At 44.2% G+C, this 7,391-nt stretch overlaps 1 long non-coding RNA gene and 1 pseudogene across 3 annotated transcripts in view; both read right to left on the minus strand.

The window, feature by feature from the left end:
• Gm12031 overlaps positions 1-5,228 on the minus strand; it is a 47,446-nt gene extending 42,218 nt beyond the window's left edge. For 2 of the 3 annotated variants that reach the window (XR_872276.2, XR_872278.2), the window contains exons 1-2: positions 4,907-5,228; positions 4,300-4,479 (exon numbers count right to left, since the gene is read on the minus strand). This is a non-coding gene — a long non-coding RNA (predicted gene 12031). Of the gene's footprint in view, positions 1-1,502; positions 1,779-4,299; positions 4,480-4,906 lie in introns of those variants that run through there. The other variant, XR_872277.1, reaches the window with a different exon arrangement.
• A 1,790-nt stretch (positions 5,229-7,018) lies between these two features.
• Gm26253 lies at positions 7,019-7,117 on the minus strand (annotated as a pseudogene).
• Positions 7,118-7,391: the final 274 nt, after the last annotated feature.

Below are 7,391 nucleotides of genomic sequence, written 5' to 3' on the forward strand. Positions count from 1 at the left end.
AGTTTTTAGAGCTTTGGTCATGTTTCTGGGAATAAAATATTCAGATATCAGGGCAGAACATAGAGGGTTTTGTGTGTGCACATGTGCCTCTGTGTGTGTGTGTGGTGTTTTTGTTTGTTTTGAGGCAAAGTTTTGCTTTGTAGTCTTGGCTTGCCTTGAGCCTGTAGTGCTTCTCCTGCCTTAGGCAGGTGATACACACTTGTAATGTGGACATTCCAGAGGCAGAGTCAGGAGGGTCAGGAGTTCAAGGCCAGTCTAAGCCACATGAGAGCCTGACACAAAAATTAAAAACAGGGAGGGAGGGAAGGCAGGTGGGAAGTCGGTCACTGGAAAGCACAGTGGTAGCCAGCAATAGGCTCTCCCCTTCATTCACCCTCACAGTGTATCTGTTCCCTTTCCTATCTTGCTTATCTGTCAACAAGTTCTCAAACACTAACAAGATTCTTTTCTGCCACAGGACCTTTGCCCATGCTCTCTGCTCCTCCCACTCCCACTTCTCCATTCCTTCATCTAAGCAAGCATTGTTTTTGCCTCTGTTCTAACACAGGTTGTTCTTGTTGACCTCAGGGGAGGACATGAGATGCCCCCGTTGTATATTTCCATAGCACTTTCTTTTTTCATAGCTTGTTTTGTAATCATAGCTACATATCTTGAGTTGGGCAGTTTCTCTCAAGGAGAACATTTTTTATATGCTCACTCAAGGGCCATCTTCAGAGTTGATCTATTATCTGATGCTTTTATCAAGATAAAACTGTTCTAGGAAACTCTGACCCAGAAAGATAAAAGTTGTGAATAACTATATTGTTGATTCCAGGGACTTACAGGAAGACTAACTCTTCAAAATAAAACATCAGGATGACAATTTATTTACCAAGATTCTTGGAATCTTCTCACTCAGTTTCTGCACAGTCCTACCAGTCCATAAGCAACCCTCATACAATGCTAACGGAGGCGTCTCTGTTCTCTGGCTCCTCTTGTGTGTGTGTGTGTGTGTGTGTGTGTGTGTATGTGTGTGTGTTTTGTTTTTTGACATATGCTTTCCCTTGTAGCACCGGCCAGCCTTATGCTGACTGTAAAGCCAGGCTGATCTCTAACTCACCACAGTTCCTATACCCCCTCTCTCCAAGTGCTGAGATTAGAAGCATGACTACAAGCCTGTCTTTGCTACCCTCATTATGACACTCACCTTAAAGTCTAGTTCTGAAGCAGAGCTCAATCTTGCCCTTACCTGCTCTGAGCTGCTGCAAAGACTGTCTAGACAAATGTTCTGTCTTGCCACATAAGCAATAAACTGAATTCTATTCAACAAGCTGCTTTGGTGAAGTCTAGGAAAATTTCTTCTCCTCCCCCTCCTCCTCCCCCTTCTCTCCTCTCTTCTCTTCTCTTCTCTTCTCTTCTCTTCTCTTCTCTTCTCTTCTCTTCTCTTCTCTTCTCTTCTCTTCTCTTCTCTTCTCTCTCTCTCTCTCTCTCTCTCTCTCTCTCTCTCCTTTCTATTTTGATGCAGGATCTTACTTTGTTGCCCTGACAGGCCTGGAACTCACTAGGTACACCAGGCTGACCTTGAACTCATACATTAACCTGCCCCTGTTTCCCAAGTGCTGGGATTAGGGAATGCACTATCACATCCAGCTCATATGGAGAGATATTTTAATATTAACATCTAACAAATATGTATAATTAGTGTTTGTTCCTCCTCTTCCTCTTCCTCTTCCTCCTCCTCCTCCTCTTCCACTTTCTTCTTCTCCTCCCTCTTCTACTTCTTTGCCCTTTGTAGGAAGCTGTAATTAAAGCCATGGTGAATTTATCAGTGATACTACAAATTTGAGGAAATAATTGAAACTGATAGACAGTTCTCTCTCATCAATTTATGTTCTCCATGAGAACATAGACCTGGTCAGCTTTGATCACAATGCTGTAAAGAATAGATGCTTAGATTATAATTGATGGGGTAGGATGGCTCAATGAACAGATAAAAACCAAGTCCCTGAGGAGTGCAGAAGCAACTTTTCCAGATAAGACTTTCAGGTTGAGCCTCTTGATGAAAACAAAGTGGGGATGGGGTGGGGGTGGGGGAAATCATTAATCCCAGGGTTTGGGAGGCAGAGACAAAGCCAGAGGCAAGTAGATCTCTGTGAATTTGAGGGTAGCTTGGTCTCCATACTAAGATCCTGTCTTAAGAAGGAAATAAAAGCAAGAAAAAAAATTTTCACCTTGTGGCCAGTTTGTCATGGTGGCACATACCTTTAATCCCAGCACTTGGAGGCAGAGGTAAGTGGATCTCTGTGAGTTTGAGCCCAGCCTGATCTACAGAGCAAGTTCCAGGATAGCCAGAACTGTTAAACAGAGAAACCCCATGTGGATAAAAATTCTACTTTGTCAGTCTGTTTTGGTTAGTTCTCATGCAGTGGAGCCTGGCCTTGAACACACCGTGTAGCAAAGAATGGCCCTGAACTCTGATCCTCCTGTCTCTGTGTCTCAAGTGTTAGAATTACTGACAAGCACTACCAAACCCACCTTCTTACCCTTCTACTTTGACCCAGTTCCAGGAATACCTCCTCACTGAGACAGGTAAACATACGCTTAGCAACCTGTTTGGTCTATATACATACCCACCTCCTCACACTGTACCTAGAAATCTGTTACTCAGTCTTCAGGGAGCTACACACACACACAGACACACACAGACACACACACACCACACATACACACAGACACACACAGACACACACACACACACACAGACACACACACACACACACCACACACATACACACAGACACACACACAGACACACACACACAGACACACACACACACACACACACACACACACACCACACACATACACACAGACACACACACAGACACACACACACACACACACACACACACACACACACCACACACAGACACACAGACACACACACACACACACACACCACACACACACACACACACACACACACACACACACACACTTCAAACACAGAGTTTTCTCTTCTCAAGACAACCCTTATTTGTAGATGGTTTCCATTCAATCTTTGGGGAGTGAGGGGCAGATCTGTTCTGAACTAGTTTTGGGCACATGTAAAATAGAGCAGACTGTGTCCCCTGAGTGAACTTTTAAGAAAAAAAAAATCCTGATTTGCTGTCTTATGCCTATATAATTAGGTATGCATATGATTAAAATTAGAGACATCACAGGATGGGACAAGCACGGTAAAGAAAGGTTATATAACCCATCTGTCAACCAAAACAGTGGCCCTGCCCAAGCAAACCCCCACTTCCTTTAGAGCCCATAAAAGAAGCCCCATGTAATAACCTGGGGCCTAGCATACACTCTTGTTCATGTAGACTGCTGTCACTTTTGATAGCATAATTATAATTGGTATTAGGGCTTTGTTTTTGGTAATATTTTCTTTTTTTATTTAAATTATTTTATGTATATGAGTACACTGTAGCTATACAGATGGTTGTGAGCCTTCATTTGGTTGTTGGGAATTGAATTTTTACAACTTCTGCTAGATCTGGTCAGCCCTGCTCCCTTTGGTCAACACTGCTCAGCTCAGGCCCAAAGATTTATTTATTATTATACATAAGTACACTGTAGCTGTCTTCAGATGCACCAGAAGAGGGCATCAGATCTCTCATTATGGGTGGTTGTGAGCCACCATGTGGTTGCTGGGATTTGAACTCAGGACCTTCAGAAGAGCAGTCAGTGCTCTTACCCGCTGAGCCATCTCACCAGTCTTGGTAACATTTTCTTGCTATGTAGCAGTCTCTTTGCACCTTTATTACAATTCTTTGACTAAAAGATCAACAACCTGGAAATATTCAGTCTAGATGTCAATCACTCGTGATACAACAGTGTAAGATGTTCTGGGTTTTCAAAATTTTTACCTTGCCAGCACTCGGGAGGCAGAGGCAGGTGGATTTCTGAGTTCGAGGCCAGCCTGATCTACAGAGTGAGTTCCAGGACAGTCAGGGCGAGACAGAGAAACCCTGTCTTGAAAAAACCAAAAAATAAAAAATAAAAATAAAATAAATTAAAAAAAATTATTTTACCTTGTTTTCCTTTTGTGATTCTGGGGACCAAACTTGAGGCTTCTGCTTGCTAAGAAACTTCTACCACTAAGCTGCATCTTCCCATTCCTCTATAGAGTTACCTTTTTCTTTCTTTTTTTTGAAGACAGAATTTGATATAGCTCAGGCTCACCTGGAACTCCTGACTCTCTTCCTTCCCCCCCACCCCATCCCCCAAATTCTAGAATTATATAAGCTACCACACCAGGGTACTTACTATAGGAGTTTCTATAGGATGACGTGGTGGTTTGAATATGCTTGGCCCAGGGAGTGGTACTACTTGGAGGTGTGGCCTTGTTGGAGTAGTTGTGGTCTTGTTGGAGAAAGTGTGTCACTGGGTGGGTGGGCTTTGGGACCCTCCTCCTCGCTGCCCATGAGACAGTCTTCTCCTGTTTGCCTTTAGAACAAGATGTAGAACTCTCAGCTCCTCTAGCATCATGCCTGCCTGGATGCTGCCATGCTCCCACCTTGGTGATAATGGACTGAACCTCTGAATCTGTAAGCCAACCCCAATTAAATGTTGCTCTTAGCTGCCTTGGAGCTGGGGAGATGCAATGCATGTATGTGCTGTGGCACACATGAGGAATTTGGAGAACCACCTTGGGTCTTGGTCCCTATCTTCTACCTTGAGACAGACTGTTGTTGCTGTTGATTATGCCAGGATATCTGACCCACAAGCTCCGAGAGTTTCCTGCTGCCTCCCAACTGCCCATAGCAGTGCTGAGATTACAGGTATGTGATCCCAGCGTATTAGTCAAGGTTCTCTAGAGTCACAGAACTTATCAGTAGTCTCTATATAGTAAAGGAATTTGTTGATGACTTACAGTCTGCAGTCCAACTCCCAACAACAATGGTCAGCAGCAGCTGTGAATGGAAGTCCAAGGATCTACCAGTCCAAGGCAAGCAGGTGAAGGAGAGAAAGGGTGTCAATCTTCCTTATTTCAATGTCCTTATGTAGGTCTCCAGCAGAAGGTGTAGCCTAGATTAAAGTTATATGCCACCATGACTTTAGTCCCAGATGACCTTGAACTCAGAGGTCTCCGTGTCTTAATCTTATGGAATTCATAGCCGCTATGCCTCAAGATCTCCATGCCAAGATCCAGATCAGAAACTTGTATCTCCCAGCCTCCAGATTAGGATCACTTGTGAGCCTCCAATTCTGGATTGTAGTTCATTCCAAATACAGTCAATCTGACAATCAGGAATAGCCACTACACGCATCCTTACATGGGTTTTGGTACATTTAGTACTCACACTTGCTCAGCACATTCTTTTAACCACTGACATATCTACTCAGCCCCTGATTGCCTTTTGTTTGAGGCAAAGTCTCAAGAAGTAGCCTTCACTGGCTAGAACTCTACATCGTCCATGCTGGCCTCAAACTTGCAGTGGTACACCTGCCTCGGTCTCTCAGTTATTGGTTTCAGGCACATGCCACCACATCTACCAAATTCTCTCTCCTTAGTGGTCTCTGATACTTCCTTTATAAAGCAGTAGGAAGAGCTTGGGAGAGTCAGGAGACAAGACCATTAACTTCCCTCTGGGCTTGGCTTCCTGTCTAAAAAGAATCAGTGGTTCTGAACTGGATGCTCTCCAAGTTCCTGTGCTGCACCAGTGTGCTGTCCTCTCATGAGAACTTAAGGATACAGGCTGGTGCAGCCCACCCTGCTCCCTGAGAAAAGGTCTCAGCTGAAGGAATACAGGAATGCCAGAGCCACAAGGGTTCTACCTTCCCATCCTGGAGGAAGCAGAGGTGAAGGGCAATAGGAGAGTGTCCGCAAGTTTGGAGAGGAGATAAAGGCTGCACCGTGGTGGAAAGCACCGGAAAAGGAAGTGGGCCATAGTTAAAGGTGGTTGAGGCAGGGCTGAGGATGGGGAGGGCTATCTGAAGAAACTGGGTGGTGGTGACTAGGACATTTGAGTCCTGAGGACATCTTTTGACTTCATAGCCCTGAAACTTTCCATCCCTATTATTTACTATTCACAAATCAAACATTGTATCTTAGAGTTACTGAAATAAAATGACTTCATTATGCAATCATTGTTTTGTTTTGGTTTGGTTTGGTTTTTCGAGACAGTGTTTCTCTGTGTAGCCCTGGCTGTCCTGGAGCTCACTTTGTTGACCAGGCTGGCCTCGAACTCAGAAATCCGCCTGCCTCTGCCTCCTGAGTGCTGGGATTAAAGGCGTGCGCCACCACGCCCGGCTATGCAATCATTGTGAGCTAGAAAAAGAAGGGCCTGCCTCTTCCTCAAAGATTTTTTTCCCATGTGGCAGAGATTTATTTGGGGGTGGGGGTGGGATGGAGACAAATGGAAAAGAGAGAGAGAGACAGACAGACAGACACACACACACACACACACACACACACACAGAGACAGAGACAGACAGAATTTTTTTCTAGACAGATAGTTAATTTTTTTTAAATTAGATTTTTATATTTTATGTGAGAAGGTTTTGTCTGCATGTATGTCTGTGTACCATGTGTGTGCCTAATGCCCATGGGTGTTAGAAGAGGACATAGATCCTCTAGAACTGGAGTTTTGGATGGTTGTGAACTACCTTGTGGGTGCTGGGAATCAAGCCAGGTCCTCTCAAAGACCAACATGTGTTCTTACCCAATGAGCCATCTCTCCAGCCCATGGATACACAGTCTGTGGATGGCAGAAATAACTTAGCTGGTGGGGCTGTGTACTGTTGTGCCTCTCCAGTCCTGCTGTTGGCCACTACTGCCACTGTAGGCTCCAGCCACCAAAATTGACAGCATAGCAGAAGTTTCCAAAATCTCAAATTATATATGTAATATATAATTGTATGTATGTATTTATGTATGTATATATAAATATATGTTGGACTAGTAACAACAGTATGTTCTGAACTAGGATCAGCAACAGCTTTTCCAGGTTCTAAAGTTATGTGAACAAAACTGAACGGATAAAAATATATGGAATGTTTTACAGATTTGCATGCCGTCCTTCTGAGGGGCCTTGCTAATCTCTGTATCTTCCCAATTTTAATTTATGTGCTGCCAAAGCAAGCAGAGGACATTAAATTTCCGATCCTCCTGCCTCACCTCTCAGGTTGGGAGATTTACAGGCTTAAGAGGAGACTCTCAACTCCTTTCACTGAACTATCAATCCTACCAAGCTGAGGACTGAACTAAAGGGCCTCTGACAAGCTAGGCCAGCCCTCTGCAGAGCTACACCCCCAGCTTGAAAGCTTCTCTCTAAAACACAAGGAGACATTTAGGGAGTTAACTCTTGCTCTCACTCCCAGCCCAGTGTGTGCCTTGCTTTTAACTTCTATCACTG

The sequence above is a fragment of the Mus musculus genome, chromosome 11 (assembly GCF_000001635.26).
Source record: "Mus musculus strain C57BL/6J chromosome 11, GRCm38.p6 C57BL/6J".
NCBI classification, from domain to species: Eukaryota; Metazoa; Chordata; class Mammalia; order Rodentia; family Muridae; genus Mus; species Mus musculus.